Here is a 24,475-nt window from a genome sequence, read left to right as displayed (position 1 = left end):
TGTGCAGTCCCTGTGCTCCTCTGGTTACTCCTTGCCTGGTGTGCAAGGGCTGCATGGTGAAAGGCCTGGAACACAAACCCTATGAGGAGAGGCTGAGGGAGCTGGGGTTGTTTAGCCTGGAGAAGAGGAGGCTCAGGGCTGACCTCATTGCTGTCTACAACTACCTGAAGGGAGGCTGTAGCCAGATGGGGTTGGTCTCTTCTGCCAGGCAACCAGCAACAGAATGAGGGGACACAGTCTCAAGTTGTGCCAGGGATGTTAGGAGGAAATTGTTGGCAGAGAGGGTGATTGGCATTGGAATGGGCTGCCCAGGAAGGTGGTGGAGTGGCTGTGGCTGGAGGTGTTGAAGCCAAGCCTGGCTGGGGCACTTAGTGCCATAGTCTAGATGACTGGGCAGGGCTGGGTGCTAAATTGGCCTGGATTATCTTGGAGGTCTCTTCCAACCTGGTTGATTCTATGATTCTAATCTCAGTGCAGAAGTCAGCCACGCTATTTTGTTTCCTGGATTAGGCTCTATAAAAAGCCACATTCCTGGAATCAGGAACCTCCCAAGCCCATCCTGTGCCCAGAGCGTCACGGATGCCTCGCTGTGAGGAAACCCCCTCCACCCTCCTCTCCTAAGATCAGTAACAACAGAGCGTGAGTCCAGGAGCCCAAAATAGCACTGACGTGGGCAGCCCTTCCTTCAGGAATGTGCACTTGGTTAGAGGTGGGCAGCAGCGGGGGAGAACAAGGGACACAGCCAGGTGCTAACATCCATCACTGGGTGGAGAAAAGCAGCCAGAGAGCTGCCAAGGTGTAAGATGGTTTCGTGAGGATATCTGTGTCAGTGGTTTCAAAGGACAAAATGTACTCAGCTTTGAACTCCTTTATTTCTGGGTTAGTTTAATCCATCAGGGACTCCCTGAAGGGGGCAATAACATGATGGGATCTGAGCCTTTGATGGAATTAAGAAAGCAGAATTCCTCCTGAGCTTTACCCAATGCAGAATCACAGAATCCATGAGAGTGGTGAGAGCCTGGAATGGGTTGCCCAGGGAGGTGGTTGAGGCCCCATGGCTGGAGGTGTTTAAGGCCAGGCTGGATGAGGCTCTGGCCCAGGCTGCTCTACAGTAGGGTGTCCCTGCCCACAGCAGGGAGTTGGAACTAGATGATTCTTGTGGTCCCTTTCAACCCTGACTGATTCTATGATTCTATGATAATCACAGAAACATTCAGGTTGGAAAAGACCCTCAGGGTCACCAAGTCCAACAGATATCCCTACACTACAAGGCTCACCCTAAACCACATTCCCCAAGCACCACATCCAAATGACTTTCAAAACCATCCAAGGTTGGTGACTCCACCACCTCCCTGGGCAGCCCATTCCAATGCTTGACCACTTTTGCTGTGAGAAAAAAGCCCTTCCTAAAGTCTGGTCTAAACCTGCCCAGTGGCAGCTTGAAGCCATTCCCTCTTGTTCTATCACTACATTGATTTGCCATTGGAATGGGCTGCCCAGGGAGGTGGTGGAGTCACTGTCCCTGGAGGTGTTCAAGAAAAGACTGGATGAGGCATTTAATGCCATGGTCTAGATGACTGGATAAGGCTGGGTGCTAGGTAGGACTGGATGAGCTTGGAGGTCTCTTCCAACCTGCTTGATTCTATGATTCTGTGATACTTAGCTTTGAGAAGAGACCAGCACCTACCTCTCCAGAACCTCCTTTCAGATAGCTGTAGACAGCGATGAGGTCTCCCCTCAGCCTACCTTACTGACCTCCTGCTCTAACAAATCCCTCTAGGAGGGTTGCTGGTCTTCAGTCAAAGGCCTTGACACCAAGAATAAGCTCTGTGCAGTCAGAGGTGACCCTGGTCATTGCAGGGCTGGGGCTCAAACTTGCATGTTTCTGAAGGTGACATGTGTGTGAAGCCTTGGATTGCCTGATGCTCCCTGTCGTGTGAAGCTGGACTTGAGGGATATTGTGCAACATCTGCCTCCTGCTTCACATGAACTGCAGGCAGACCCAGAGGGGCAGGAGGGCTCCTCCAGGCACGACCAGACCTGCAGGATTTAGGGAAGAATCCACATCCCCAGGCATGTTAAATGTTTTTGGTGGGGTTTTTGGGTAGGCTTTCCTCTCCTGTCTTTGCAGCAGTGCCACGCACTGCTAAGGGTGGGAGTGAGTAGGAGAAAAAGAATGACAATGGAGACAGATGAGCAGCAACATCTGTCGGCCAAATGGGCTCTCAAGGCTGAAGCTCCAGCTTTCAGTCTATGAACGGCACTTTCTGTCTCCTGCCAGAGGGTGAGGCTGGATGGGTGCCCAGGAGTCAAACAAGAGCTGAGCAGAGAAAGCACCAGCACAGCCAGCAATACAGGAAAAGGTGGAATTCTTGTGGAATCTTCGCTCTTTCCTGCCGGTTTCCTGCTTGCTCCATGTGAGCAACAGAAGCAGCTTTTGTATTGGAAACCAAAGCATGGCAGCTATTCTGAGATGTGCAGCTGGAGAAAAGTAGCCTGTGGATAACCCACTGCCACCAACCTCATTCAGCCCTCACTGTGGTGTAGGATTTAGCTAACACCTCTGATTTTCAGGAGTGTCTGGACAAAGTTCTCCTTTTCTCTCTCTATTTCTCCCATTCCCTTGGTGAAAGCCTGGAAGGATGAGCATGCTGGAGTTGAGCACACCTGACCTCCTGATCTGTGGATAACCCACTGCCACCAACCTGATTCAGCCCTCACTGTGATGTATGATTTAGCTAACAACACCTCTGATTTTCAAGAGTTTGGGCAAAGTTCTCCTTTTCTCTCTCTATTTCTCCCATCTCCTTGGTGAAAGCCTGGGAGGATGAGCATGCTGGAATTCAGCACACCTGAGAGGTCACCAGACCTGCTGATCTCACACACAAGCACACTGCCTGCATAGGATTTTCCTCTCAGGGCCAGAAGTGTTTATTGATTATGTTGATCTACATGGTCCATTGATTCAGGAAAACTTTTATCTGGAGACCTCACAAGGTTGTTGGCTTCAAAGTAAAGACTGGATAAGGAGATTTAGATTGGATGTTAGGAACAAGTTCTTTACCATGAAGATAGTGGAACACTGGAACAGGTTGCCTAGAGAGGTGGTTGGAGTCCTATCCCTGGAGATCATAGAATCATAGAACCAACCAGATTGGAAGAGACCTCCAAGCTCATCCAGTCCAACCTAGCACCCAGCCCTATCCAATCAACCAGACCATGGCACTAAGTGCCTCATCCAGATATTCAAGGTGAGGCCTGGCAGGACTCTGGGCAACCTGATCGAGTTGAGGATGCCCCTGCTAACTGCAGAGAGGGTTGGACTGGATGACCTTTGGAGGTCCCTTCCAACCCAGACCATTCTATGATCCTATAAATGCGAGACATGAACCTGAGATTAAGTTACTTAACATAAGCTTTAGCACATGGAATGCACTACAGCTATTGTTTGTTTGTTGACATTTGGGCTGTTTTTGTGTGTGTGTGAGGACTGATAAATACCTTTCACTTGAGCTGCCTGCTTTTGAAGAGCATAAATGCAGCTGGACATTTCACCAGGATGTTTCTTTCTTTGCATCTGAGGCTTAGTAAGGCGGTGAGGTGCTGTGATTTATGGAGCACACTGCACTCAGCTCCACGATGGTGTAAGCTATGTAAGTGTGTGTTTTTCCAGAGAGATTACATTTATCTCAAAGCCAGAAGACTGGTGGTGGTGGTGGTGGTGGAACTTTCCCAGGGTCCTGACAGTATTTTGCATAGGAGGAAGGAGATGAAAAAAAAACAAACCCAAACCCAAACCAACATAAAACCTTACAAAACTCTATCACAGTGAGGGTTTGGAATGGCTTATACTGCAAAACCCTGACCTACCTGAGAGCAAACCTCACTTGGACTAAAGGAATCTGCTTCTGCTTGAAATACTTTCTTCTGATAGCAAGCAGTCCATGCCCCATCCCAAGGAACTGGTCTACCATTGCCAGGGGGGTGGGAAGCTCGGCACATAACTCCCTAACCAGAACTCTGTTATCACCATGGCTCAAATGTGATCAATTGCTGTGGAATTTGTTGGGATAATATTAGTCCTGGTGACCTCATTTGTTACATATGTTGCTGCCACTGGGCCTCCAGTCTGTTACCCAAAAGATATGGAGCTTGTGGACATCTGTGCTGTACCTGCTGTGAGGGTATCTGGATCTCTTCATATGCAGCTGCTGCCCAATTCTCCTGCCCTGGCAGCTGAAGCTGTCAAAGGAAAGTCATTGGCAGTGATTCAGATTTGGGGTTCAGAGCTGGCCCAAGTTCAGGACTGTTGCTGCCAGGCAAGCAGCAACAGAAGAAGGGGACACAGTCTGAAGTTGTGCCAGGGAAGCTCTAGGCTGGATGTTAGGAGGAAGTTGTTGGCAGAGAGAGTGATTGGCATTGGAATGGGCTGCCCAGGGAGGTGGTGGAGTGGCTGTGCCTGGAGGTGTTGAAGCAAAGCCTGGATGAGGCATTTAGTGCCATGGTCTGGTTGATTGTCTAGGGCTGGGTGCTAGGTTGGCCTGGCTGAGCTTGGAGCTCTCTTCCAACCTGCTTGATGCTATGATTCTATAGATACCCCAGCATGTTTAGACTTTGCTTTGCTGCTTCTCCACCCACTGGGAAATCCCAGCTTTGTTTTATTTATCTTTGTTGAATTTTGGCATTCAGTTCCTTTATCATCTCTCATCAGCCTGGGCAAATCTCTTCTCTTTATCCATCTTCTTACTCCTCCCTCTCGATGAGCGCTGGGGCGTGCTGACCTGCAGTGCTCCTTTTGTGCACAGAATGACAACAGAACTCAATCACTCCAAATAATCAGGAGAGACTGAATCAGTTTAAAACTCTCATTTGTTTTCCAAATGTCTGTGGGATGAGCACAGCTACTGTCAGAGGTTGCTGGACTGGGAGCTTTTGCTCAGGGCAATCCATTTTCAGCGGAATGACCATTACAATTCCTTCTGTGCTGTTTAGCTCTCAGACAATTAAACAACGTTTGACAGATACTTAGAGCCTGATTAATGCATTTTGCTTGGGCTTGAGCCCTGCTGCTAAAAGTTAGCCCCTTGCTGTGTGCATCCAGAAAGCCAGCAGGTCAAGAAGATTCCTGTGTGGGTGCCCAGCAGGGCTGAGGGCTGCTCACTGCTTCACAAGATCCAGTCACATCCTCTGTGATCTCATACCTTGAGCTATCTCAATCCCTGTGCTCACCTTGCAGGTCTGCAGTATGAGGCTCACACACACTGACCTCACAGAGGTTCTTTGGTGTCTACACCATGAGATGTGTTATGAACAACGAATTTCTTTGTCCCTTCAAGGACATTTTGTCCTGTTCTCTCAGTGTGCTCTGCAAAGATGACTTAGTGCATTTCCCTTGGCTTCATTTCACATCATCCTTTTTAATTTTAGCTTGTATCTGAAACCAGTGGCATGAAACTGTGCAAAAGGACACTTGAGATTGAAACCCAGTTAGAAAAATGTCCTAGCAGCAGGATCTGTGAAACCTTGGCACCATTTCCCAAGGTGAGGGGATGGGAGTCCTGCCACTTAAATCTTGTCAGTCTGGGCTCGGTATGCAGCTTGGGAATGTGCTGCAGGGAACCAGCTTGTGCTGGGCCAAAAGTGACTTTCCACTGGTATGAATCTGCCCACCCCAGATGTGAGGCTTGAAACAGATGCTGTGGAGGGCAGACAGCTTTTTTGTCTGTCCACAGTTTGATTTTCTTCCTCTCTCACTTTCCAAGAACAGCCTCTAGAAGAACTGACTGGTGGAAATATCTAAGGAAACAGGGTCTAATGTCAAAGCTTGCTGAGAACAAATAGTAAAGTAGGGGATGGCAGCAGCAAAGGCAGTGCCTTGGTCATGGCCAGCTCACTGGGAACAGACTCAGTCCATAGAAGCCAGGTGTGCTCACCTGGAAGGTTCTGAGCTGGGAGCTGCCTGTGAAGTGACTGCACACAGGGATGTGCTCTCAGACTGGAATGAGCAAACAGTTTTAAACAGTGAGTTAAATAGAGAAAATAAGTTCTTGTTGTTGTTGAGAACAGAAAACTGGTTGAGGGAGAGCTGTACTGAATAAAATACTGACTGTGACTAATGCCTGCTGTGCTTGAGAGAAGAAAATGAAGTGTTTAAAAGATTCTAATGGCCTTCAGAATGCTTTAAAAATATTTGCTCTTAAATGCTCTTTCTTGTAGCTTAACAACCCTGAAATCTTTTTTTTTTTCCCTAATATTTTCCCAACAAGTGTGAGCCACCCTGGATTTTAGGGATAATCAGCAACGATTCCTTCCCAACCCCAACACTGTTACTGTGGTATTTGTGTTCCCTATAAACAGTGGGGGCAAACTGTCTTGATGAGCATTGGAAGAACAGCCAAGGTAGGCCCCTCAAAATCATTTCATCATCAGAGAATCATGGAATCAGTCAGGGTTGGAAGGGACCACAAGGAGCAGCCAGTTCCAAACCCCCTGCCATGCCCAGGGACACCCTACCCTAGAGCAGGCTGCACACAGCCTCAGCCAGCCTGGCCTTAAACACCTCCAGCCATGGGGCCTCAACCACCTCCCTGGGCAACTCATTCCAGCCTCTCACCCCTCCCATGGTAAAGAACTTCCTCCTCACGTCCCGTTTGAATCTCCCCACCTCCAGCTTTGCTCCATTCCCCCCAGTCCTGTCACTACTTGATAGCCTAAAAAGTCCATCCCAGCTTTTTTATATACCCCCTTCAGATACTGGAAGGTGACATATGCAGCCCTGATGCCACTTGCTTTAGTACTTGCAGTACATGGGCATGGCACCACTGATGCTACCTGGGATGCTCAAATGCTGTCACTCTTCCTGGAGAAAAGCCTCCTCCTGCTCTCTGAATCATAGAATCATAGAATCAACCAGGTTGGAAGAGACGTCCAAGATCATCCAGCCCAACCTAGCACCCAGCCCTAACCAATCAACTAGACCATGGCACCAAGTGCCTCATCCAGTCTTTTCTTGAACACCTCCAGGGACGGTGCCTCCACCACCTCCCTGGGCAGCCCATTCCAATGCCAATCACTCTCTCTGTGAAGAACTTCTTCCTAGTATCCAGCCTATACCTACCCTGGCACAACTCTGGGTAGCAGCCCTCTGCTGGCTCACAGACCTGGCACACTGACCACATCCCTGCCTGAACTCCTCACATAGTCTGCAGTACTTCATCACTCATGCACTTGCTCTTTTGTGTTAAAACAACCTTTGTAGCAGAACTGACTTTTGTGATGCTTTTGACACGGATGTAAACATTGCAGGGTTTGAATTGTGGTCTAGTAGCTGAAGGTCTCTGAAAAAGAAGAAATAAAAGAGCAGTGTAGGAAGGCCTGATGTTCCCTGGGGTGTCCCAGTTGGCAGAGCAATGTATCAGCTACACACATCACACAGAATCATAGAATTAACCAGGTTGGAAAAGACCTCTGAGATCATTAAGTCCAACCTATCACCTAACCCTTCTAATGAACTAACCCATGGCACTAAGTGCCTCATCCAGCCTCCTCTTAAACACCTCCAGGGATAGTGACTCCACCACCTCCCTGGGCAGCCCAATGCCAATCACTCTTTCCATGAAGAACTTCTTCCTAACATCCAGTTTAAACCTGCTCTGGTGCAGCTTGTGGCTGTGTCCTCTTGTTCTGTCACCAGGTGCCTGGCAGAAGAGACCAACCCCACCTGGCTACAACCTCCTTTCAGGTAGGTATAGACAGCAATGAGCTCTGCCCTGAGCCTCCTCTTCTGCAGGCTGCACACCCCCAGCTCCCTCAGCTGCTCCTCATAGGGCTGTGCTTCAGGCCCCTCCTCAGCCTTGGTGTCCTTCTCTGGACACATTCCAGCACCTCAACATCTTTCTTAAATTGATTGGCCCAGAATTGGGCCCCAGATCATGTCCCTTCAGCTTCAGTTGATTCCCAGGCTGCATCTATGCTGTGGAACAAAACATTATCAGCTTGAGAACTTAAGCACTGGACCAGTGATCATCTGTTCTGCTTAATTGTTAGCTGACACCTTGGCAGTGTGTTAGCCTTTGCTGGCAGTGCTCTCCAAAATGATGCCTGGACATTGTTTGGACAATATAAGAAATCAGGAACAGTTGCCAATAGGCAGCATGGGCAAGTGTAGTGTTCCATGTTATGAAAACGCAGCTCTGATGGGTTGCAGCACAGGCTCTGTGCTCTTTCATCTGCTTTGAATTGAAAAATAACCAACCCTTCCTCCCCCACTCCCCAGAAAAAAAATAGTAAGAACTAAGGCTTATGCCTTAGGACCACAAAACAGAGAGTTTTGAGGAGGTTTGTCTTCCAAGTTCTCCCTGCTAAAAAGAGGTTTCACTGCAGTGCTCCCCAGGACCTCTTTTTTAGCCAGAAAATGGTTGGAAGAGGAGAACAGCTCTGGGCAGCCCAGCCTCCCTGCAGCAGCTCCCATAGCTCCTGCTCTGTCTCAAACCTCTTGAATCCTGGAGGATTCCAGTTCTTTTCAGACACAGTGTTTGCCTCAGCCCTTGTGCCCATGATGGTTTGGATGTTACCCCCTCCCCCCCTTAAGAAAACCACCCAGACTAGACTCAGTAGCTCTGGAAATTAGGATGAAGCTTTATATTTACAGCTTAGCACAATATACAAGCAGACATTTACAATCTATACAGCTAGATACAGAAATAGACAGGTTAGAAGGCAATACAAAAGCACAACAGCCCTCCCAGAAAGCAGAGTCCCCGGGAGGGGCTCCCAACCACCCTTCCACCTACTCTCCACCCCTCTACCTTAGCCCAGACTTCAAGGTGAGTTTGGAGAATTGGCCAGGGGTGATAGGAAGCAGAAGGATTAGTCACAGAGATGGCAGGTTAGAGAGAGAGAAGTGCAGCCCAAAGCCAGAAAGCAACTCTGTTATCTATATTTATGTTCTTGTTTTTATACATCTCAGCAAGCCTATGAGTGCAGCAGACATCACCATTGTCTCCTTTTCACAGCCTAGAATCTAATTCCTCTCACTCAAACATCTCAGCTAGGCTCAAACTAACACAGTGCCTTTCTTTACTGGTTTGTAGAGAGGGAGAGAGTTAGGGAGAGGGAGAGCTTTGGCAGCATCTGGCAGACAGAACATTGAGCACCCCAGGAGAGCTGGCATGGTGCTATGCCCTGCAGGTAGGCACCAGAAGTGGCAGGTCAAGGGGAGGTATGATGTAACTGGTCAAACGTTTTTGATGCTAAAGCCAGTGTTTCCTCAGAAGTTAAATGCTGACAGTCTTTTTAATGTGACCTAAAACAAAAAGGGGGGGTGGGGGTGAGAGAAAAACCTGCTTCTGAACTACAGTCACACTGTGCATGTGTCTGTATGAAGTGAGAAATGGTTTCAAAGGCAAAGAACCCCAAATTCTCAGGTCACCTGAAGTGAGAAGCATAATTGCTTTAAACTTTTCTCATGGGAACATGGTGCAAAAGGCTAAGAACCATCAGCTGAAAGAAGAAAGCATCTGAAATATGAATTTATTTTATTCTTCACTCTTTTTTTAATCAGCAAAAAATGCTACCCATGGAAAGGAACTGCAGAACCTTTTCACTTTGTCAAAGAAATGAAAGGAAATCTGAAGAGGCTCATGTCCCCTGCAGTATGCATCTATATCTTTATTGCTCTCCAAAAGACTGATTAAAGTGAAGAAAAAAATATAATGTTGTCCTGAATAGATGAAAAAATGTTTCAGTCCCTGAGAAAATGACATTGCAAACCACATTTTCATTGACTGATTGCACCAGTGGCAGTGTGACTTGGGAGCTGCTCAAAAGTCCTGTTTCTGTGTGGCAAGGAAGCTTGTGGGACCTCAGCAACGGGCACCAGAGCCTGACACACAGTGGCCAGGAGCGCCAGGTCTGTTGATGGGTTGGGGCTCATCACCACAGCGGTGCAGCTGACAGAGCAGGCACTGCCATGGCACCTTTGTTATCCTTTGCTCTCCCTCCCCACCCTCATGGGAGCCCTGATCCCTGCTGTGAAGTGCATATGACTCAGTTCAGGTGTCTTTGCAAAGTGCTAACTCCCCTCTCCCCACCCAGGTCCCGTGTGATTTGCAGCTACCAATCACTCTCCACAGCCCAGCCAAACTCACCTGCCTGCACTTACTTGCAGAGACCCAAATGCTGACTCTGCTCTTCGTGGGGCTGACTTCCCTCCCTTGGGACGTGAGCAGCTCATGGGTCAGCTCAGTTCCTCACCTCTGTCACATCCTCTTGGCCTTGGCTCTGCTACCAGCCCCTTTCCTGAGGGACATTCCAGTGGTGAGTATTCACTTGCACCATGGCTGACACTGCATGCATGTGGCCTTTTGCTCACTTTTCCCTTTTGCTCCTCAAGTTTCCCCTGTCTCAAGGCATTGGTAGCACATAACTTGCTTGTCACAGTGCTCACCCCAGATGGAGACACCTGCAGAACTGTGGACTTTAACTGCCAGATAGCAAGAAAGAATTTGGAGAGGGGCAGGTTGGAGGATACAAAGCTATAGCAGTGGGGAAAAGTGGCAGAGCTGATTTCTGAGCCTTGATAGTCAAAGCTGCTCTGCTTCTGTGTGCTGGAGCTTTGCTTTGCCACTGCAGAATGGATTCTGAACCTGTCCTTGTGAAGACTATTTACAGTCACTTGCTTTGGATCCTAACATGAGCTGAGACGTTTAAGCATGCATCTCCAGGTCTTGGGGTGTAAAAATCATGCAGGGATTCCTGCAGGTGCCTTCCATTAAGAGAGAGATGGAGAATATAGGCCAGCTTTGGATGTCACACAAAGCATAATTCTAGGCCAGTTTTGCATGTGCTCCCAAGAAGGAGCCACCCAAATATGTTAAGATGCAGTGTGGAATCTTTTAAAGAGGAATCAGGACAGTAGTTACATTACTTGATGCAGGCATCTCCAATGGGACCAGACGTGGAAGCCCTGACTCTCTGTGTAGCCCATGCAGGAGGGAAAGTCTTTCAAGAGGCCAAATCAAGACAGGATGCAGCTGTACTCCATCTTCTGGAGGCATCTCTAGGCAAAATAGGATCAGTGTCAATGACGTAGCTAGCAAAAGAGCTGGGCTCTTAACTTTGGGAAGGATGAGGCAGGCAGTGGCTGTGGTGGCTTTGATTGTCACTAGGTTTGGAGGTCTATGAGGACCAGACTCCTGTGATCACTCTGATTGGCAAACCCTTCTTTGTTTCGTTAACCCAGACCTAGCAGAATGCTGTAGCTGATACACTGATACCTAACGTCTCACTTAGCTGGTGGGGAGATGGTTCCCAGGGCAAAGACTTCAGCCCTGATGCTTCTACCTCAATTGCTGTCATTCAGCCAGAGTGCTGGAAGCTGCCTGGGAAAACGTCCCTGCTCCAGCGTCTCGTTTTCTGGGCTCACGGGCGGGCACAGCGCTCTGTCCGCGTTATTTTTACACGGGTGTTTAAAAATAAAGCCCAGGGGCCCGGACTGAGAAGTCCTCCCTGTGTTGCTCTGAGCAACAGCCCCGTCCCTGGAGAGATGGGAGCCCAGGATTGCGAGGAATGTTCCCATGCAGCTCCCACAGCACCACCCGTCATGGAAACCGGGGCCCTGCCAGCGATCGGGCCGCGCAGAGCAGCCGGGGCAAGCGGGGTCCTTCCGGCGGAGCAGGGAGCCGCGGCCGGCGCTGCCGCCTCGGCTGCGGGCAGCAGCTATGCGGGGCCGTTACTCCCGGGGCTGCCGCTTCGCAGGCACAGACTCCGCCGGGCTCCGGCACAGCCGCGGCAGCAGCGGGGCCGGCGCCCGGCGGGCGGAGCGGCAGCGACACCTGGCGGCGGCAGGAGGGAGGACGGGCCCGGGGGGCGGTGACACAGCGGGCGGGCAGACCCTGCTCCGCCGGGCTGGGTGGTACTCGCCCCGGGGTGGCCCCGCCGTCCCGGGGTGGCTCCGCCGTCCCGGGGTGCCGTGCCCTCTGTGCATTGCCACTCGCTGCGAGCAGGGGACGCGCAGTGCCCAAGGTCCCGGTGGGGAGAGGGGACGAGCCTGCGGGTGGGTCGCAACGATGCGGAACCGCGAAGTGGCTGCAGACGCTGGTGACCGTTCCTGGTGTGACCCCGTCCTGCAAACGGAGCCGTTTGTAGCGGTGACGCTCCGAGCAGACGGAAGCCCGTGGGAGGGGGGCGCGGAGGCTGCGCCCTCGGCGGGGATCTGCTCTGTTTAGACTCCTCTCTGAGTTGTGAAGGAACGTGCAAGCCCGGGACCTCCGCTCCCTTAGCTGCGGGCTCCGGGCAGATCCGGCCACCTCTCCGTGGCCTCTAGTCTTGGCCGAAGTGTGCGCTTGTCCCTTCCACTGCTTACGTCCAAGAGCTGAACGCAGGCTGTTAGGACCTCATGTGTTATCTGGACGTGCAGGGAGGGAGCAGATCGGCTCGGATGCCGAGAGGGAAGGAGGACAACGCAAACATAATCCCAGAGGAGGTCAGGCTGTAGAGATGGACAATGTGAGCACCGAGCAGTGGCTTTGGATGCAAAGCATGTTCTGTGCCACTTTTCTCTCCCTTTCCTTGCTTCAGTCACCCCAAAGACGGCTTTGTGTCTACTAAGCTGCAAATCCTCAGGTAAAGCTTTAACATACAGAAGTCTATAGAAGAAACATTGATGCAACACAGCAGAATGGCTTTTAAAATGTCCACACTCATCTCTCAGCCCTGCCGAGTTCTACACAGAAGTTTCCTCTATGCAACACCTCTAGAACAGCTTTGTCCTTGCCTGAGAACCTCATGTGTGAAAAACTAACCCACTAGGAGAGAAATGTATTTGTTTAGAAACCATTTCCTCTCTGCTCCAGTTTTAAGGTTCAGCCTTCCATCCTTTGCCAGACATCCCTGAGAGCATCTGTGAACCCTCTCCAGAGCTCTGATCTGCCTTGCAGACGACTCTGGATGACCTGCCTAGTTGCTTGATGGCATTTTAACCTGCTCAGCAGGTAGTCAATAGTCTGACGCTGACACCTTGTTCAAGCAACAACTCTGATGGGCAGTTTCTTGCCTCTCTTGGTGCCAAGTGTCTGGATAAGGCTGGGGTGCTGCTTAAAAATATGCTTTTATGAGCCTTGTTGTGCCATTTGTGTGGTGTTATGAGCCTTGTTGTGCCATTTGTGTGATGTTCCACCAGCTGCTTTGAAAGATGTTTGTATACTTGAATTCTTCAGGCTGAGGGCTTTCAAAGCTTGCTGCCATTCACCTCCTGGCACCATCAGGTTCAATAAAACCTCTTCCTTTTCCTTTTTTTTTCCATGCTTTTGCCTGAAGGAGTCTTTGATTCATACCTGAGTGAAAGATACCAAGCAGCTCAGTTGCTGTGGGGAGAGACATCCCCAGTCACTACATGTTGGCATTTCAGCCTGCATCACTGCTCTAGGCAGCAGCACATGAAATATTGCAGTGGGAAGAGTTGTGCTAATAGAATTTCACTGAAGTGGAAATTCCCTGGAGTGTCTCAAGAGCTCTGCCACAAGAAGGAATAAGTGCTGGAAGTAGGTACTGGGTGTGGGAGAGATTGTTTGGAGGGTCCATCTCAGTTCACCTATAGTATGGAGGCATGTTATGGAATGGATAATCTCTTCAGAGTTTCAGAAGAGAAGGCACTGCCCAGGTTGTGATCTTCTTCCAAACTCCAGTTTTCCTCTTGGGAAGGGTGAGAAACACTGCAGGCAGGGAAGGCACTGCTTATGAAAAAAACCTGCTGCCCACTTTTACAGAACTCGTTGGAAATTGCTTCAGTCTGCACAAATTTATTTGGGCTTGTCCCACTGTGAAAGAGTCTGAAGAAACCCTGCCACGAGGGGTGGGATTCGGGAACCCTGGCTGCAAAGTTGTTCTGTGTCCAACCAGAAGCTTGATGCAATGGTTAAAGGGAGGCCCAGCAGCGTAACACCTCACGCTGTGTGTTGCACAGCAAACCCCTCCTTTTGTTCTGTTACGATGGTTTCTGCAGCTGAGGGGCAGCTCTGCTCTTGGGGAAGCACTCAGTTGCCACAGAGGATGATGGCTGATGTAAACCCAACTGCCACTGTTGAGCAACGCAGCGCGCTAGCTGGGAGCTGAAGCCTGGTGGTCACACACTTCCCTATGACAATGACTCTGCAAGGCAAGGCAGTAGTGTTGAAATGGCCTCTGTGTGCTGGAAGTGGGGCCAGCGATAAGCTGCACATCTGCCTCCTCCCGGAAGCCCAGAGCAAAGGGCCCGAGAACAGCACAGTGCTAACATCTGGGTGGCTGCCTGTGGGAGAGCAGCACCGATAAACACAGCCTTTGGGTGCTCCTATTCCATTATTTTGGTGTACCATTCCTGGTACTATTGGTCCCGTGCTGTCTCTGAGGCTTAACTGAAGAGCAGAACATCTGCACAGGGTCAGACATGGGGCTGGGCAGCACAGCACCCTATCACTTGGGGGTCACCAGCAGCAGAGGCCAAGGGAAGAATAGAAGAACAGGGCAACTGGTATCTTCCTAGTGCAGTCTTAGCTCCAAGTTATCTGTGGCTTGGGAGCCTTTCAGAAATGGTATCTTTGGTCTTAAAAGAGCTGGTGGTGTTTTCTCCCCTGGCTTTGCCAATTTCTTTGGCCAGCAATAGCCCCTTGAGCAATGGAAGGCCAGTTTGAGACCACCACATCAGAAAGCCTCTTTGCAAAGCTCTGCTTCCTGATGTGCTCCCATGCAGGAGAGAACCTGGGAGAGTTCAGAGACTGATGGCAGAGCAAGAGTCTGGGAGTCTGCCATAGGCGCTTGCTTGCTGGGGGCCTGTAGTAATCAGCAGAGCTTTGTACCCAGGATGTTCATCTGATAAGATCTCCAGAAACTGACAGCAGAGAAACTTGGCTAATATGTGGCTTCTGAAGGCAATACACAGAGAATTGAGCATGTTCATCAAGAGACAACAATTAGCATCAGAAGCACAGACTTTGTCTACCTTCATTGTCTGTGAGAAGAATCAGCACAACCCTGTCCTTGACAACTGAAATGCTTGTTATGAATTTTTAGTGGCCCAAAAATAAAGTGAATCCATGTCTGCCTTCCTGCTATTCCAGGGCTGGACTCTGATCTGTGTGTGTGGACTAACATCAGCAGCGAGTGAAGTGCAGCTCTGTAGCTCCCAATTTCTTGAAGAGATAAAGTCTGTCAATCTTTCACACCCAGAGCAAGACTTTACTCTTTGTCTGGCCACGTAACCAGATTAGTGCAAGAGAAAAGGTAGTCCTTGAGGGGAGCAAAGATGGGAAAATATGGCTTTATTTTTCAGTGATGTGCTGGGGGTAGGAAGAGGGATGACTGCAATACAAGTTTATTTTGAGGCAAAACCTCTAGGCAAGGCTGTGGTACTTAGCATCTGTGAACAGAGGTCTGGTCTCAGTGGGACAGGGATGGAAGTCTTGGGGAAAATAAAAGGAAATCTGATTTTACTCCACTCCTGTAAAATTCACATGTGCTGGATGGGTGGGCAGAGGCCAATGGGATGAGATTGAACAAGGCCAAGTGCAGGTTTCTGCACTTTGGCCACAACAAGCCCAAGCAGCACTACAGGCTGGGGACAGAGTGGCTGAGAGCAGCCAGGAAGAAAGAGACCTGGGGGTGCTGGTAGAGAGTAGCTGAAGATGCAGCAGTGTGCCCAGATGGGCAGGAGAGACAATGGCATCCTGGGCTGGCTCAGGAGCAGTGTGGGCAGCAGGACAAGGAGGGTTATTCTGCCCCTGTATTCAGCACTGGTCAGACCACACCTGGAGTGCTGTGTCCAGTTCTAGGCTCTTCAATTCAAGAGATGTTGAAGTGCTGGAATGTGTTGAGAGAAGGGCAGCAAGGCTGGGGAGGGACCTGGAGCACAGCCCTGTGAGGAGAGGCTGAGGGAGCTGGGGGTGTGCAGCCTGCAGAATAGGAGGCTCAGGGCAGAGCTCATTGCTGGCTGCAACTACCTGAAGGGAGGCTGTAGCCAGGTGGGGTTGGGCTCTGCTGCCAGGCAAGCAGCAACAGAACAAGGGGACACAGTCTCAAGCTGTGCCACGGCAGGTCTAGGCTGGATGTTAGGAGGAAGTTGTTGTCAGAGAGAGTGATTGGCATTGGAATGGGCTGCCCAGGAAGGTGGTGGAGTGGGCGTGCCTGGAGGTGTTAAAGCAAAGCCTGGCTGGGGCATTTAGTGCCATGGTCTGGTTGATTGTCTAGGGCTGGGTGCTAGGTTGGACTGGCTGATCTTGGAGGTCTCTTCCAACCTGGTTGATTCTATGATTGTAATTAAGATGGAATAAGAACAATCTCAAGCTGCCTTAACCCACTTGAACTCCATCTGCCTTTCTGCTTCTTTAGAAGCACTGTTGTTTGTTGCACGCTGTTATTAATGGTGTGTGCTGTGCAGGATGTCTTTTGGGTCATTCAATGGCTGTGACAGTTGGTGGGGTTTTCTTATCTGTCACTGTCCATTTGAAAAACAGCCCTGAACCTCCTGGCTTGTGCCTGCCTTTTTTCTCTTGCTCTCATTTTTTTGTTAACCAGAGGTCTAAAATAAACATGGCAAATGCCTAATCAACCACAAACAGAAGCATCCTCTGCTTGCTCGACTCTGGCCTCTGCCTCTCACCGCTGCCTGAGAAGGGGGCAGGAAGGGAGGGGGATACCACTTGCAGCAAAACTAGAAGGTGCACATGGAGTGTTGATTTGCTTTTCCTTTTCTGAATGAGGTAAGGAGTGGAAATGGAAGTGAGGTGTTCACCCAGCTCAACACCTAGGTTAGCCAGCGAGGCAGGGCTCAGCTGACCACGTTCTGCTGAAGGAACTTGTAAGAAGGTCAGGGATGAAGTTTTGTGTCCACAGGCAGAATGGGAGTGAGGATGCAATGTTTCTGGCCCTGCTTGCTGGCTGAAGAGTTTTCTCCTCAGTGCCCAGCTGAAAGGGTTAAAGGCCGTGGTTGTGGAAGGATCTCCCCAGGGGGTTCCTCCATCATGTGCAGCTCAGCTTCCAAAGAATAGTTGTTGTTTCTTCCTGCATGATTGTAGGCTTTTTAGTGCCTAGAGCTAAGACTCGACTTCATCAACCAACTTCTGGAGGGGAGGACCTTTAACTTCACTCACCCCATCTTACAGGATCCAGCATCATAAATGCTTCCAGATATAAAGCTGAGAACTGCTCCACTTCATCCATTTCCTTCTCCCCTCACTCTGCTATGGTCAGTCAGGCTTTTTAGGCTCTCAGGTAGTCACAGGACTGGGGGGAATGGAGCAGAGCTGGAGGTGAGTAGGTTCAGACTGGATGTGAGGAGGAAGTTATTGAGCATGAGAGTGGTGAGAGCCTGGAATGGGTTGCCCAGGGAGGTTGTTGAGGCCCCATCCCTGGAGGTGTTTAAGGCCAGGATGGATGAGGCTGTGTGCAGCCTGCTCTAGGGTAGGGTGTCCCTGCCCATGGCAGGGGGGGTTGGAACTAGATGCTCCTTGTGGTCCCTTCCAATCCTGACTGATTCTATGTGAAGGACACTCTGGGTACTGTTTCTATCCCACATGCATTCATGCTAGGCTCACACTGGACCCCTCAGCTTTGCCCAGCAGCACCTGTAATGCAGAGAAGTGCCAGAGTCTGGCAACATCTGGAGAAACTGCCAAGGATGATGTTTAGAGCTGACTGCTGAAGGATTTGCTGCTGGCTGCTTTAGAACCTGGGCTGCTGACACTGTGCTGCAGGCTAAGTCAGAACTGCTGCTCACAAAGACCAGGAGGAAGTCTGGTAGCAACTGGCTTTTTGGAATACAACCTGAAAGCTCTCCAAGAGCCAAAGATGGAGGAAAAGAATTTGAAAACTACTTTAAAACCATTTAGTCAATGCAGGAGTAAATAACTTTCTTCACCTGGGAGAAGAACCTGAAGGAGAGTGGTTTGGTATTTTTGGGTTTGATGTAGAATAATTTGTATTTGCATCTCTGCATATGGTGGCTTCAAAACCAATGGCCTCAATCCTGCCTGCTGCTGGATAGCAGAATTGGGTTGACTGAGCAAAGGAAAATGAAAGACAGTCACTGCCAATTGGAAATCAGGCCTGACTTGTTAACATACAGATTTAATTCCTTCATCAAGAGGGGTGTGTGGACTCTGAAGATGTTTTTGAACTGAACTGTCCCAGGGGAAAACCTCCTGGCACCCTGTGACAGCTTGCTGAGTGATGGACCAAACTCTGCCTTCCCCTGGCCTTGGCTGAGCTGATGTGGATTAACCACTGCAGAGCAGCACCAAGGTGGAACAAGCCCCAGTGTGTCTGTGCCCGACACAGACTTGCTTATCCTTCATGCCTTGCTCCACAGCAGGTAAAAAGTGGCAAGAACTTGAATCTGCAGTGTGAGAGAACTTGCTGCATGCTAACCAAGGGGATTGTCTGACTCATTTTGGCCACTTACTCTCAGCTTGTTTTCCAAGAAAAAAGATGTAGTTTGGGGAACAATATACAGAAACCTCTCAGACAGTATTTGTTGGTGGTCTGTAATCCTCTCAGCTTCTCTACCTCCTTTCTTCCTCTTCCCAGAGCAAGCCACAGAGCTACATGCTGCAAACCTCCTGAAAGAACTAGCTTGATTGGGAAATGCTGGGTGCAACTCAAAGGCTGTTGCACAGAGTAGGGTGGTGTGGTGACACTTGCAACTGTGAACCATCCACCTTGGACATCAATATTGGCCTGCAGGACTGTGCAGTGTCCTGGCTGCAGGGAGGCTCTTTGTCTCCCACTGCCCCAGCTAATGAGTCTGTTCATGGTAGCATGCTGGCTAGAAGGTCTTCAGTGTCTGAGGCTTGTGCAGGCATACATAAAAGAAGCTTTAAACCAGCTGCTTTGGGATGTGGCATGGAATGCAGGCAAGGGATTCAGTGCAGATGGTAGTGGAGAAGCTCAGCCTCTAATGGGAGGTTTGCAAATGTGCCTGCCAGCTTCTCTGTGGAGCTTTAAAGGAGGAGGAGGAGGAGGTCTTTCTTCTGTTCACACTGCACACAGTAGTCCAGGTGGGGTCTGATGAGGTAGAATCCCCTCCCTTGCTCTGCTGGCCATGGTGCTCTTGCTTCAGCCCAGCACAGGGTTGCTGCCTGGGCTGCACTCACACTGCAGGCTCATGTTGAGCTTTTCATCACCCCAGACCCCCAAGTCCTTTTCCTCAGGGATAATCTCTGCTAGAGATCGGTGTGGGATGAGGATTGTAGATGTGAATTTGAGTCTGGTCTTTCAGGAATGACCAAAGGAGGTGGCATTTGCTTTGGGTGTATTCTCAGTCACTCATTATTGTTTCTGAAATTCAGCACTGACTGATGCTCCAATGAGAGTGACCAAACCAGCCAAGAATGGAATCAAAGCATCTGCCCTTATTTTCTTTCCTGAAGTTCACACATTTCAAAGCCTTTTGGGTACAAGGAGGAGAAAGAGAGTGAAAAAGAAAGCTCAGGAGATAAAAAAAGCTACACAAACTACATGGGCAAACTAACTTCTTTCCCCCAGTTAAAACTGAAGTAAAACAAACCCAAACCACCCAGACCTTTCCATTCCTCTTTTATTGTATATTTTAAAACACAGGCAGATGAAAGAGGAACTGGACAGTAACTGTATTCCTCATTGTCTAACTATCCCTCAGGCACAAGGGTCAGGATTGCTTTCAGCAGGAACATTGGCCACACTTTGTGTCTGTATGCAGACTCAGGAGTGGCTTGTGAGCATTCGTGGATTTACCTGGAGGCATAAGAGTTTTCCAGGTCAGGGAATAGGACAGAGCTGCAGGAGCATAATAAAACATGTGGCTGCAGCCCAAGCATGCTGATAACATAACTGAGAGCTGCTGGGTTAACGCAGGCTCTGGCAGCCACGTTCCACCTGGGTCCACAGCTCTGGAGGAGCTCTGTGTGGTTTGACTGCAGAGCCAGACAGCAGTGTGGAGGCTGGGAAAGGAAAACTCAAGAAGCAAAAATGGGAAAGGAAGGAGAGCAGCTGAGTACTGAGTGAGAAACTCCATCCTGCAAGAAGGATCCCAAAGTCTCCATTGTGCTGGCATGGCTGGCTGATGGAAAACATGCTTGGCATAATGCAGACACAGAGTGATGTGTTTTTAATGAGTCTTGGCCTCACAAAGCGTGCTGTGCCCCATACCAGCCTAGAGAGACTAGGAATGGCTCTCCTAAAGTCATGGTATTGCCTGGACTGGTTTGGCTTTTGCATCACTGCTGGTGCTGCTAGCTCAAGCACAGGCAGCTTGCTGGCCTCTGTTCCCAGAGCTGTGTGGAGCGGTCTTGCTGCTCCCAGCCAGGTGAGATGGAAACAGCACTGAGAGATGATGGGATGCAAACCATAGAGCCCCTTGCATTGCAGGCAGAAGGCAAGAAACGGTGGAACTTGCTTTGTCTGACCCATGCCCGCTGAGGTGACCTGGTTGCATGGGGTGCAAGGTGCTTGCCCCTCCCTCAGCCACCTCTTGCCTCTCTGGTGAGCCGTGTGCCCAGCTATGCGATGGGAGATCTGCTTTCACAACCTGGCATGTTGTCACTCACATCCAGACATTTCCTGTTATCTAACCTCAGCCTTATCTTCCCCATTCGCAGCTTCCTCTCGAAGGAGGAGCAGCCCCTTCAAAAACGAGCTCTGTGCCTGGGCTGTGCCCCCACTGCGCTCCTCCTGCACAGCCCCACGCCATGCCAACCCCTCGCTGCTGGCCATGCCCGCCTTGGGCCAGGCTGGCTCAACACGGTAGGTGCCAACTCCCTGTCCTACCTGGCCAAAGGGGTGGCTGGGGATGGGGGAGCATTCACCCTTCAGGATGACCTCCTGTTTCTCCTCCGGGGGGTCCTGAAGGACCATGGGGATTGGGGCAGCCGTGGGCTCTTCGTGTCCCTGCCAATGCAGAAAGCTGTCCTCCCACCCCATGCTACACCTTGGAGTCCTGGGGGGCTGAAGCCAGCTTGGGTTTGGGCTACCTCCCCTCTGCGTTGAGGTCGTATCTGCATGAGTCAGCAGAGCTTTCTGTTATCTCCCTCGAGGGAAAAGCAGTGATGTTGGGCTGGGTGTAAGGGTGGGAGAGGGGACGTGAATGCCGACGCTCCCAGCCAGGGAGCAGGGATCATGGTTCATTGATGAGGATGATTTGCAATTATCAGTGCTAATGATGTGTACACAGTCCTGCTCCCTGCTGGGGTGTACGTGCTGGTGCTCACCCCAGCTCACACACATGCTGTGGATGAGCTGCTGGCAGCAGGGAGATTTTGATCTGAACTAGTCACAGATGAGACAGCCACAAAGAGCAGGGGAAACTGTGGGGCAGAGAAGGGTTCTACAAGGAGAGATGGTGTCCAGCCAGGCTCAAGCTCTCTCCTTGGCTCCTTTTCTCGCTGTCTTGATGACTCCAGGACACCAAATGAAGGTTTACTCTGTCCTCCCCTTGGGTGTTGGGAGTGTGAGCAGCCATGGGGGCAGGGTCCAGTGCCCAAGAGCAGGGGCTGTGGCACTCAGGTGAGTGCAGGGTCTGCAGGACGATGTGGGGTTTATCAGGCTCTTCCTGGGTGCTTTTGGATGAACCATGAGCTGTTGGTTGCAACAGTTCTGGTTCCCAGCCTTGTGAGCTATTCCCATAGCCCTCGGTGGAACCCATGACCTCCTCAGCTGTGGGAACAGCACCTTGCCTGTGTGACAGCATGGCTGGCACCTTGCCTTTCTGTCCCCTGCAGCCATCCCTGGGTCTGACTTTCATATGTCCCCAGCTTCGGTGGGGCATCTGCCACCAGTGTGGGTCTACCTGCACCTGGGAGGGTTGCCCAGCGAAACGAGAGCACTGGCACAGCAGCAGCATTTCCTTGTGGGGAGGCTGGCATGCTGAAGGGAGCTTGGGGCCGTGCAGCTGAGCAGTCAGTGGTGCCATGGTCACCAGTGCTGGGGGACCCAGGCAGCAGCAGGAAGGGCATAGTGAAGGGTGTGAAGGTCCGAGGTATGAAACTCTGTGGTGTCTTGTTAGAGCACCTTTGTGAGAGTGCTGAAGCTGAATTAGGGTGGGATTTTTTTGCTTTTTAGAGCAGATTTGAAGAGGAAGCTGGGACTTGTAGGGCAAACTGAAGTGGAATTTTGTTGTGAAGCAGGTCTAGACAGAGGGGATATCATGCTTGGGCTGAGCAAGGAAGGATTGCTCTTAGTCTTATGATGAAGGTAAGGGGGGGGGGGGGAACCATAGGGCAGCAAGATTCTTAGGGTGGCAGGACAGCAGGGGTGGTAGTGGTGGGGGGAAGATGTAGCTGGTTTTATACTTCCTACAGTTGCTTGGGGACAGTCCTCACTGGAGTGCTTCAGGGTGTCTTTCACCTAGATCCTCTCCAAAGCAGGGACAGCTGCTGTACTTGCTGGATCCCAGTTTCCTGGAGCTCTCCTTAGGATGGGGCAGCTGCTTACCACACCACTCTGAAACTGCAGCTGTAAGGTACTTGAAAGCTCAGGGTGAGGTGGCAAGGGACCTCACAGTCACTCTAGATCCGGAGGGTGAGGGCATTGCCTCCTAGCTGACAACTCCTGAGGGCAGAGACCAGGGGATCACAAAAGCTGTGTCCCTGAACTGCTATTGCACAACTTGTGCTGGAGAAAAAGTGGTTTGTGTGCCACCTGAAAAGCTCCCTCTATACCTGCATGAGCCCTCCTAGGAGGTGAATCATGGGCTTCTCAGCAGCAATAGCATCATTCTGAGCCTGAAGCACTCCCTGCAGCAGAGCAGGCAGCACTGGGTCTGCTGTGGTACCTGCCAGCTAAGGAGTGGGAGTTCTTAACTCAGTGGCTGCACCATCTTGCCTCTTGCTCTGATCTAAGCTGTTAACTGCCTCATCTGAGCCAGCAGATGTGCCAGAGGGAGCTATGTACTTCTGTGACTACTGTTACTGGGTTTAGAGTCAAACCTATCCAATAATTTGAATTTTCATTTCTTTTCCTCACAAGTTGCAGAGCAACCTGATGGTCTTGTAAAAATAGCCAGGAGCTGCTGTGCAGCTCGGAGGGGACTTTGTGCCTTCGATAAGGGATGGGCAGAAGAATGCAGGAAGATGTCTTTTTGTTTTCTCCTCGGAGCATGCAGCTGATTGCTCAGCCTGTTTTATGGCACTGAGCTTCTCTTTGGAAATACCCTCTGCAGCTTGAAACCAGAAGCTCTGACAATGACAAATCCATTCAGATCAGATACTATCGTTATGGGGTGGGGTAGAAAGCTCCATTCCCATCTGCTGATAGAATTATCTCCACCGTGTACTGCCCTCTTATCTGTTGCTCACAGCAACATTTCAAGTGGCTGTTTTCCCCCTCAGAGAGCCACGGGGGATGGTGGTGGTGTATTTTAAGCTGTAGTTACAGAAGCAGTGCTGTCGTTTTTACTCTTTCCTTTTTCCCTCGTGTCTCTCAAGGCCACTGTTAGAAATCAGCACTGAAGCTGAGGGCAGTCTGGCCACTGATACGTGTTGAAGAGCCCACTCAGCCTTTCTGTGATCTCCCTATTGCACTTTGATGTGGCTGAGAGTCCTTTTGGGTTACCCCTCTGCTCTCATTAGTGTGCTGTGTCTCACTGAAAATCTTCTTCTCAGGCAGAGAGAACATCCCTGGTCTATTAACATCAGCAACAGCTATGCAAACTGCTCAGAGCTTGCTAAGTAGATATTTACTGTTCTGACACAGCAGAGTTGGATGTGAAAGGAGAGGGATTCAGCCAGCTGCACTGATTAGCTTGAAACAGGGACCTGTATGTCTTTATGACTGGTCTGCTGCTAAACACCACAGATTTTGGATTAAGAAACATCAACCAAGCATCTTGGCTACATGAAAACATTTGCACGAGGGTGACAAAATGCTGGGAGGGCTTCAGGGGCACCCAAGTGCCTTCAGGGACAGCCTGGTACTCCTCTTCTACAGCTGGTGCCTGGCAGCTTTGCACTGCAGCGAGTAACCTTGCAGCAAGTATCCTTGCAGCAGTGCAAGTGCTTGGGAAAGGAAATAGAACTCAGCTTTAACGATGTTTAAACCGGTGTGTCTTTTGCTAGGCTGAGCTTAAAACAGCTTATTAACAGTTTCCTAATGCACATGCTGCTTTTATCTGTTGCAACATCTTTTATCTGCCAGTGGCTGAAATTCACTCTGAGCTAGGAGCCAGGACAAAGAACCCTTCACTATCTACATCTCTCCAAAGGCCTAATGCGAGGGCAAGGAGAAGGTAAGAATTGCAAAGCCTTTGTAGTAGCCCTGTCTAGAAACTGATTTTATCTTTAAAGCTGGAGTTGTTCCCTGGCTGTTAAATCTTACTTCACTCTCTGCTGGGTTTAGAGCACATATTAAAAAATAACATATGTGACATTGTAATGTTTTTACCTTGTGCTTTCACATGGGAAAAAAAAAAGCCTTGCTCTTTCTAGGTATAATTCTAGTCCTACTAGATTAAACCTGCATAAAATAAATCCCA

The 24,475-nt window shown here is 50.1% G+C and overlaps 1 long non-coding RNA gene across 1 annotated transcript; it reads left to right on the top strand.

The window, feature by feature from the left end:
- The first annotated feature begins 10,172 nt into the window (after positions 1-10,172).
- On the top strand, positions 10,173-24,205 carry LOC135183663 (uncharacterized). The gene is made up of 3 exons (XR_010305643.1): positions 10,173-10,317; positions 20,607-20,751; positions 24,139-24,205. It is a non-coding gene; the product is annotated as an uncharacterized LOC135183663 (long non-coding RNA).
- The last annotated feature ends 270 nt before the right edge of the window (positions 24,206-24,475 follow it).

Source organism: Pogoniulus pusillus, chromosome 19 (genome assembly GCF_015220805.1).
Source record: "Pogoniulus pusillus isolate bPogPus1 chromosome 19, bPogPus1.pri, whole genome shotgun sequence".
NCBI lineage: Eukaryota > Metazoa > Chordata > Aves > Piciformes > Lybiidae > Pogoniulus > Pogoniulus pusillus.
Note: the sequence above shows the minus strand (reverse complement) of the source record. Positions and strands in the feature narration are given on the sequence as shown.